Below are 10,643 nucleotides of genomic sequence, written 5' to 3' on the forward strand. Positions count from 1 at the left end.
CTGAGGAAATTTTTATAACCTCAGATTTAAAAAAACAAAACATTAAACGCTAATATTTTCCCGTGTTTAGAAATTATTAATACATTTGAATGGAGAATATTCTAAGATATAAATATATTTTATTGTCAATCAAATTAAACAAAAAAAAAAAAAACATTAACCGGGGGGTTAACTTTTATAATGTTTTGATCTTACTTATGTCACAGTTACGATGAAAAACTACAATTATTCATTTTAAAAACTATTTAGATATAAATATAAACTATACAAATATTATGTTATATTATTTCAACTTCGATGCTATCCGAATATAACTGAGGAAGTTTATCTATTACTATATCAACTTCTCAAAAGCTTTTTTTGTTGTTTTTTTTTTTTGCAATTAGTAATTCAGCAGCTTAAACGTATTCACTTGATTACAAAGTTAATATTTTTCAGGTCCAAATCCTGTTACAAATCGATATTTTCAATGAAAATTAAACTTATTTACATGAGTTGAACCTGTAATAATTTTCCAAAAATGGATACATTAATTTGTAATACAAAACTACGTAATTCACGGTAACACTACCTATCCTGTATAAATACCTATGGCGAAGAAAAAAAAAATTCAATTTAAAACATATTCTGAAACACAAAGAATACTAACTGTGAAAATTTTAACAATTATTTGATTCAATTGTGTAGTGATAATTTATTTGTTTTATTATTGTAAGCAACAAACAAGTTGAGTTGAGGTGAGTGGTTAAGCATGAATGGTGTGTTTAATCTTTTGTTTTATATTTTAAAATATACTTAATATTGCGAGTATTAAAAAGTTTAAGCACGAGAATTAACTTTTATGTTTAGTTTTATTTACCTATGTTGAATCCTGCAGTCATACTGAGGGGTTTGTTCTTTGGAAAATTGATTGCCTTGTTAGTGCAATTTGTAAGGTACAACAATATAAGAAAAAAAAATGGAAAAACCTTTGTAAACAAAAGAAAAAAATAGATAAATAAAAAAAAATATAATAAAGAAAAATCACTTGGTGGAAGTTTAAAATACAAAGATAATTAAAAAATACAAATTTTAATGTATTTGAAAAAAGTACAATCTATAAAAAAATGTTTATAGAAATTACGAGTTATCGAAAATATAAACATAATAAACTATCAATAGATTACTGATAAACAACATAGTTTTTAATTAATATAAGAAAAAATTACAAAACAACTGTAAATGTCTTGTCGAACCAAGGTCGTTAGGCCCAACTACCCTCATTCATCACTAAAAAGAGAGAAACGTTTTCAGTATACTTTTATAATTTATAATATTATTAGAGGGATGATGACTTGTTTTTTTATATGCTTTTTATATATTCTTGATAATAAATACTTATTTTTACTGCAAATACCTTGATAACTGTTGAGAATTCTGATTTTAGTGGGCGGTTATATAAACATAATTGAGGTGTAGACTGTATAGATTAACTTCGATGAATTAGGATCTAAATCCAGATTTACCACTAGTATTGATTTTGTAGTTCTAGTGCCAATTTTCATCTAGCATGGCTGAAACATTAGAATAACCTGTATACTTCAAGAATAATATAAACAAAAACCATTTAGAACGAACAAGTTAAACAATAGAAAAAACAATTTAATTAAAGGAGCTATTTTACAATTTAATACCAATTAGTGTATGAATAATGATATTTCATTGGGATTAGATCTGACAAATGACTAGTCAAACGGGTTTGGATTGTAGGTTCTTACTTTATTAGCGATTAATGTAGCCTGTTTTTCTTTAAGGGTGCAGTTGGCTAATTTCCAAACTAAATAAAAGAATTATTAATCGATGATTTCGTTGAATGGGTGTTTGTTGATAAATATTGATTCTCTACTAACTCTGATTTTATATTTTAAAACATTAATTTCGTATGGGTTCATATTTAAAATAGAATTTCATATAGTGAGGTTTGATTAATTTGATTCAGTTGTTTATTCTTTGTCACATAGAGGGTGATATACTTTGAGTGTCAGAACTTCATGAACTAATTCTTAAAATAATAAATCACTAAGGAAAATACTGTATCAACATTTTTTTTCTTTGTTACTAGATATTTTAAAACTTTCCGATTTTTTATAACTAAAAATTAATTTTAAATATTAAAATTATTTTTATTTCAACTTCGTTTTATGCTTTGCGAAATACAACACAAATTATAAAAAGCATTATTTTCTTTAATTGAGAAACTAATGTATCATTTATTGTATAATATAAACCCCACTATATTTTTAATGCATATTATATTTTTTAATATTAAGAAAGAAACTTTAGTAAAATAGTAGTTCAAAACGGTAATTAATGTAGCAAAGTAACAGGGGATGTAGCTCAGTGGTAGAGCGTTCGCTTTGCATGTGAAAGGCCCCGGGTTCGATCCCCGGCATCTCCAAGTTTTTGGGGATCTTTTATCGACTATAATTTGGGTACGACAAATATAGTGACTAGTAAGTGGAGCTTTAATTCATTTATTGTTCAAATATTTTTTTTTCTGATCACACTTTTAATTAGTTATTACTGTTTTAGGCCGAAAAAAAAGGAAAAAAGGTTTACTTAATTTAGAGAAGCATATTCTTATCCATTTCAGTATCTAGACTTCTGACATGTAAGTTGACATTGGACAGACTTGGGTTTTGCAAAGGTTAATGTTGGCTCTGTTAGAAAAGAATGTGCAAACCCGAAGTGTCATCCCCCCGGATCCCCGCTATTTCAGAGTTAACCCCTTACTCTCATAAACGAAGCAGTATTTACCCACTCTTAAACTGTAGAATCCAGCTTAGAACCGATACCTAGTCCCTCTCCTCCGAATCTCTGCTACTTAGCCTTTGTGTTATTAAAAATCAGTCCAAGTTCTTTGCTGCATATTTCTGGACCAAGAATGATTCTCTGCACACTCCGATCTGGTTGCGATGTCAAAATCATCGGCATATCCCAAAAGCTGGAACGTGTTGTTGAACTGGGTCACCCGAAGCTGGATTCTGAAAATTCGTACTGATTTCTTCTCTGCAAAGTTAAAAAGAAGGTAGGTGAGTACATCCCTCTGCCTTACACCTTAGTTATTGTCTAAGAACTCGGATAGGTTAGCTTCGAGACGTACAGCACAATTAGAGTTTGACATTGTCATCTATAATATCTATTTAATGCCCCTCCCCTTCACCACCATTTCTCCATACTCATAGAAAATAATTTGAATATTATATAAACTTAAGGTCGTTGATAAATTTGCCCCAGGTCGTTAAAAAAACTGGAGAAAAACAGTATAATTAAATAATCTCATATAAATTATGTAATATGCATTATGTAATATGCATCCTCTAAATTATGGCGAGAAACGGAAGTATATCTAAAATTTCTGCCCTGTAAATGAGATATTTGTACCTGAATAACAATCGTATTGTATATTCATAAGTAAGTAATGTAAATTTTATTGTTATATTTTTATTTTGAAAATAATGTTTGTAAGTTTCTTTTTTCGTGTTCTATTTTTAGAATAGAAGAATATTTTTTTTCCTTTACCCGCAGGGTCATGCCTCTTCTTCCCTAATGGTTCTCACTGCCCAATAAAGCATTGCAAGCTTCAACCACTTTAATAATTTATGACAATAAACGCTTTTAAATAAATTCTGTATTCGTTATCCGCAAATAACAAATTAACAAGAAAAATAACGAATTAACATTTAGTTAATTAAAATAACATTAAATTTATTGAAATAACTAATTAGTATTTGCCTTTTTTAATTAAATTCCGTAAAATGTATTAAAGATTAAAATATCATTTTACTAACACCTCAATAATTATTAATAATTGTGAAAATTAATTATTCTTTATTGCATCAATTTTCATTCAAATATTGCAAAAATATTAGGGATTTTAGGTTGGGGATTTCTTTTTTAAGGCATGCGGACTAAGTCGTATCTATGTTCTTTTAGGTTTTCTTCTTACCATTCTTTGGTACGAGAATCACGGCCTTTGTTCTATTAATATTTTTCGGTTTCTAAATGCTTTTGACGCAAATATTGTAAGGTTTCATCAACAGTTGGAAATTTTATCGACATAGTAACATAAAAATTAAATAAGTGATACTTCAAAAATGTTATTAGAACTCAGTATGGAGTCATTATTGAGTACTTTGAATATTATTTAATTAAAAGATTTTATTATGGATCCAAACTATATCACAAAGCTTTGATCCATTTTAGAATCTCTGTGTGATATGGTAGTAAACGATTTTTAGTTGTTCGTTCCATCACCTGCAAGAGATTTTAGAAAAATATTCTAGCCATAAATTATACAATTCCACTAACAAAGACTCCCTAGCAACAGCTGACTGTCAACAAGAAAGCCGACGACAAGGGCTATTAGAGCGCCCTGACCGCTTGCGTGGCGGCCATACTCCGGCTCTCAACACTTGCTCTCCACTCCCGAAGCACATACATTACTAATGAACTCCCGTACAACCTGACAGATGTACCCCTGACCTCCGTAGCCCGTATTAGCCGCAATTTCTGGCAACTCCACAACTCCTTTTGTTCGGGCATCCAGTGCGTTCCGGCAGATTGAACCGCCATGAATACTTGATCGTGTGACCGGTCTGACTCCGGACTGTCCTGCAGTAAATGACTCCCCTTGCGTGACTCGGACCCGTCCATCTATTGAGTTGTCCCATTAAAAGGCTCAATCAATCCTTGTTATGAAATTGCATTACATTTTTACATTTATTCCTTGGATGCTATAGCTTCTGTTTCTTGTTCGGCTGACAGGGGAACTAAATCACGAGCTCTCCCCAACACATATTTATGTCCCCAGGTGCGGGTGCCCGGTCTCTTCCATCTGATATACAAAAGTTAATCTCTTTAATACACAGGTTGTTCGTTCAGCTCCATGTTTTCTATGTATAATATTAATAAAATGAATGATGTATAAATACAATGTTGTTTATATTTGAATTGATAAAATATCCTTTGAGTAATTACATATTGATATTACTTACATTATAAATCTTTCACTCACATTTGATTTTTTTTTACACGAAAAATAAATAAATAATTTTTTTTTTGTGTGCGTTTCGTTTGGTTTGACACTCTTATGATAAAAAAACTTGCTAAAATTCAGCACGTTTGCTCTTATTTAAGTTAACTAAAACTAAGACAACAAACAAAGTATAATCATCATAATTTCAACCATGTGTGGATACAATATTTATAATTAGCTGAGGGTATAGTAAAACAAAACTAATTACCATTTTCATTAAGACCACTGAAGGAATAAGTAAATACCAATATATATATATATCAACCGTCTATATTGAAAGTAATGCTGGTTAAGGCTGATCGTATTACAGTCCTAAACATTCCGTTGGATCATTATTCAAAATTTGATTGAAGTAGATCAACTTTACTCAGCATTCCAGTTTGTCAATGAGTATTTGATATTCATAGTAATCGCATTAGTATATTTGGGTTAAAAAGATTTTTAAAAAACTGTTCCACTACAATCCTCGCAGGGTTTTGTGTTGTTTAAGACGTACTGTTTCGAACCAAGCAGTGTGCCGGGTGATTAGGTTTGCTCAGAAACACAACCACTAGACTTTTTCCTCAATTAAGAGAAACTGGATGTACCTTCTGAAAGGTCTTCCGATTCCAGACTCAATTCAAAGCTGAGAGAATAATTAATTATTTACCACTGCTGGATCAGCTGGACCTAAGCCCTAGCCGAGAAGGTTGAAGGATAGTACATTACTCACTGATCTTCGGTCATCATGTTTTAGTTTAAATTATTAACAAAATTATTTCATTGATTATTTTATTTACATTAATTAAACACCAAATATTATATCAGAATACGAATTATTCAAAAGCTTTCTGAAATAAAATGAATAATTCGGAGCACTTCATCGTGCAGATGAAAATAAGCCATCTACACTCATGCTTAACAATACCGGTAAGATGTGAAAATCTGTTTTAACGATCCTTGATAGACAGCATGGGGTCAGCAAGTACTCCATCCGTCGGATTTATCCCAGATCAATCTTAACCCATTTCCGAGCCAAAAAAATTGACTGCACACCGTGTGTGCAATGATCTTGAATTGCAATTATCAGTCAGTATGGAAGAAGCGGCCATTAAAACGAGACTGGTTTAAAACAAAAATTATCCTAGAAGTGTGTAAAAATAAAATTTGATGTTTGTATTATGTTTGGACGATTGTTCAAGGGCCATCATTCTGAACAACAAAAGTAAGGGTCATCCTTTCAAAAAAATTCATTATCTTGTACTGCTTCTTAAAAATTTAGGTTTATTCAGGTTTATATTATTTTATTTTTATTTATTTCATTTTATCTATAATTATCTTCTTTTCTTCATTATTGAACCTAAATTAAAGATTTCATGTTACCCGACTATTTTTGGAATAAATGTTGTTCATTTTATTTTATTTTATATTGTACACGTTGTGTGCAATCCGTCCCTCGTAAAAAAAATTCTGGGGAGCTACCTGCACACATTATGTGCAATAATCTTATTTGTACAAAGGAAGTTACAAAGCGACTGATTTCAATTGCAAACATGTTTTTTTTTTTTTTTTTATCAAAATGGCCTATATAAAGCAAACAAAATTTTGGATTTTGGGGATGGTCTCCAAAAATGTCAGTAGCCTTGAATGGGTTGAGTGACATTTTTTTTAGACAAGCCCGGCAAAAAAAAAAAAATCTGAACGCCTTCGAAACTGTCAAGAAATATCGTTTAATTTTATAATTAATATATTTTTTAATGGATTTTATAAAGATCTAAAAAAAAACAGATTTCAGAATTCAAAATAATTAATTAAGCCTATATTTTCTATATTAAATATATTACTAAGAACATATTTTCTAAGCACTACAAACGCTTAGTTTTAAAGACTGAGAGGACCAATGGAACAAATCATGGTGTTTTACTAACGTGTAAAACTAAGTGTTTCCTATTTTACTTATGCCATTAAACGATTTTTCAAATCTTCTAAAAACTGTAAGTAACTAATTTAATTAAACATCAATTGAATAAAAATAAAAAAGGAAATTGGAGATGCTGGGGATCGAACCCGGGGCCTTTCACATGCAAAGCGAACGCTCTACCACTGAGCTACATCCCCTGACGATAAATATCAGTGCAAAGTATCTGCGCTCTCACTTGTATTCTAAGGAAGGAAAGTAATTAATTGGTCTGCAATGGTTTTTATTTGGCATCTTTAATAAAATCATACGAATGTTTTAAAGTTTTAGAATGATAAACATATAAAATAATATGCATGTAAAGGGTTCCTATGACACGATTTATTTGTTGTTGGAGAGTTTCGAAATAAAACTTGGTAGTTATCTTAGTTATGTATGGATGAATTTTTTTGGTATAGTTGATAATATCATCCAATTCTTTTCCAGCACACTTTTCTGAAATTTCTGTTGGACGAAGGCATTTTCAATTAAGGATTCTCACGTAAAATCTAATTTAAAAATGATTTATAACAGTATTTTTTTCCGATCCGACGTGCCATGGAGCCTTATATTGTCAAAAAAACTAATATTTTTACCATTCCCACACAAGTTGTACGAAATATCAAACACACGTATAGATTTTTTTCTCGACCGCTTAGAATGGACTGACCACTATATGTTTTTAATAATTCATCAATTGAATCCTATATTTATATTTATCTATATAAAAATATTAATAACTTGACTTCAATACAGAAAAAAATAAGTGCTTGTATCCCATTACCCTTAAGAATACAGCATGGAAATTAGACATCTCATCGAGTGCCTGTCTCTCAGCCCCTACATGGACTCTTGGTAAAGGACTGGTTTTTCAATTTTATTTTTATTTTGAAATTTCAAGAAAGATATGCGTATATCTAGATAATTTCTTAATAACTTAAATATTCAACTAGAGCACTTGCCCATGAATGAATATTTCAATATATGTGTGTTTGTGTTTGTTACAAGAGCATACATCTGATAAAAAAGAAATATTTTAATGGTTTTTATTTGTATTTCAAACTGAAAAACTCAATTTTTTACTACCCAAAACTACCGAAATGTAGTATTTAAAACATGAAACAAAGTCTTTAGCTGTAAACAAAATATTAAATTCTCCAAAGCAAAAATTATTCCTCAAATTTTTAAAAATCTCTTTTATCATTTACCACTCATGTCTTTTATTTGTTTGATTTTCTTCTTCTTATGGTAGTCATTACCCGTTCCTATCTCTCTGGCACATTATTCAAAGTAAATAACAGGCGGAGCTTATTCATCGCTCTTTCCACAGTCTGCTGTTGAGACTCTGGGTAGTTTTCTTTATAAAATTTTTACATCTGACATCTCAACCCATCCTAACATTATCAGCACGTATGCCGAATAGACATATCTAGATATATAGAGACATATAAGTGAATAATAACCCTCCTATTGTATCCCGAATCCTCTAATCCCACATAAACACCCTGGAAGAATGGTGTCAAAACTGGAGAATTAAAATAAATTCCAATAAATGCCACCAAATCACTTTACCCTTCGTCGTAAAAAATGACTTCGTGCCTACAGTATCCTTTATTAACATTCCATTTATTCCTGTCGAACAGATCCTTTACTTAGGACAAACGACTACCCTGGAATCCTAATACGAAACTGAATAGAAAGAAAAATGCTTGTCGATTCTGACTATCGTGATGCTATGTGGACGAAGGGTTTTAACTTCCAACTAATTAAAAAAGACTCATTTCTATGACTATATTAAGGCCTATACGGACGTACGGAGTTGAGCTTAAGGGCTTCAGTAAACCATCCACAATCAAACATCCTTAATGCTCTTTACATTATCACAAATGAATTCTTCCATTAGGACCTTAATGTTCCATATCTTGCCGATTTAGCCAGAATCAGATACCAATTCTTTCATGATAAACTTCTTAACCTCACAAACCCACCTGTCTCTAACCTGGCTTCTTCTTCAGAGCTGATAATCTTCATAGACGTCTTAAAACAAGTTGGCCTCAAGATCTTTTCCTTTAGAAATGTTATTGGAGTTTTATCAACGGTATATTTTACATATGTCCCTATCATTACATTGTATAAGGAACATCAAATCCACTTGTAAATATTTTTAATACATTTTTTATTTTCTTTGATATTTACAAATGTAAATATCAAAGAAAAAAAAATCTGAGTGTTTATATCGATACAATATAGCTAGCAAATCATTTACTAAAATTATTATTATTTGAACAGTTGATTTGTTACTGCCATAAACCCATTCCAATTGAATTAGTTCTGTATTGAATATTCGATGTATTCACTCAATGATTCCAGATGTAAACTTCACCTTGAAGCGCATTCACTCACAAGTATTCACATATTACCCTTCTGATCGGATTCAAATTATTCCATTTGCATGCTCCTTAGGTGCTCTTGGGTACTGATAAATATTAAGTAATTCATGATAGATGTTATGAACATAACAATCTTTGAGAATACGTCCGAGGTTTTATGGATTTTTTGCTGGAAAAGAGAGTTGTGTCCGTTCAGTTGTCAGAATACAAATAGCCTTTTCATGTAGTTTCGTGTAGGCGTTTCGATAAATCGATGTTAATCGCGATACAACTATCGATTATCCAATACGATTTGTACATTCTGCTTGTTGGACATTACATTCATGTCTTCATTAGTTCATAGGCTCCCTGCCAAGCCATAAACCAGCAGGAATGTTCTCTATCTATGCAGCTGATCGTTTGGAATTGAATCGTGAATGCACCACTCTTCATTAATTATAAGAGATAAAGAAATTGGTTAACGTTATTTCTTAACATTCCTTTATAGGTTTTTCATTCTTCATTTAAGTAATAGTCCAGTTAGCCAAACAAGTCTTATTTGCTAACTCTTATATTTTTAGAATAAGTCTTTTGGAATCATTAAACTGAGTTAATGATCTGCCTTTATTACTATAATTTATGGGTTATAAAGTGAAGCTATCGTAGATGACTTTTACAATATTTTGAAAATTACATATTTAAGGTTCAATTATTTAATTGGAATCCTTTACTTTCGGCCAGTTCCTGCAAATCTCTTGGCTTTTAAATTGAAACCATCATAACGCTTGTGGTTTGATTATCTTACATAGATTATCAGCCGTTTAATAAGACCATCTGTATAATTTGCATCGTTTTTGAGAACTCTCATTACGTTTACAAGATATAATGGTTTTAAATTTCTTAACCTCAAAGCAAGTAACCTGCGCAGTATTCGGAAGTTAGATTATTGAATTAGTTAACGTGTGTTTTTTTTTTTTTTATATCAATAATTTTATAAATAACAGGTATTTATAATTTATGGTACATTCCTACTCAGGAGCGATTACGAGCTGCGACAATGAGAAATACGAGATTTGAAGTCCTCACTAAGGAGGTGCCTCCTCGGTTTGTGAATGGGAAGAAAATCTCGTGGTTCATTGATTTCATTTTTCATCACAACCGTAGAGCTCGAAAATAAAGAAGTGAATCATCGCCTGGAGTGCTACCGAAAGAATGAATCTATCATATTTCATGTATTTGTCACTTACCTTGGAATTCGATT

At 30.9% G+C, this 10,643-nt stretch overlaps 2 non-coding genes across 2 annotated transcripts; one reads left to right on the forward strand and one right to left on the reverse strand.

Moving 5' to 3' along the window:
- Nucleotides 1-2,365: 2,365 nt before the first annotated feature.
- On the forward strand, nt 2,366-2,437 carry TRNAA-UGC (transfer RNA alanine (anticodon UGC)). Its single transcript has one exon. It is a non-coding gene; the product is annotated as a tRNA-Ala (tRNA).
- Nucleotides 2,438-7,102: 4,665 nt separating this feature from the next.
- TRNAA-UGC (transfer RNA alanine (anticodon UGC)) lies at nt 7,103-7,174 on the reverse strand. The gene has a single exon. It is a non-coding gene; the product is annotated as a tRNA-Ala (tRNA).
- Nucleotides 7,175-10,643: the final 3,469 nt, after the last annotated feature.

This window comes from Halyomorpha halys, unplaced genomic scaffold (assembly GCF_000696795.3).
Source record: "Halyomorpha halys isolate HHAL.00 unplaced genomic scaffold, Hhal_1.1 Scaffold6799.1, whole genome shotgun sequence".
Taxonomy (NCBI): Eukaryota; Metazoa; Arthropoda; class Insecta; order Hemiptera; family Pentatomidae; genus Halyomorpha; species Halyomorpha halys.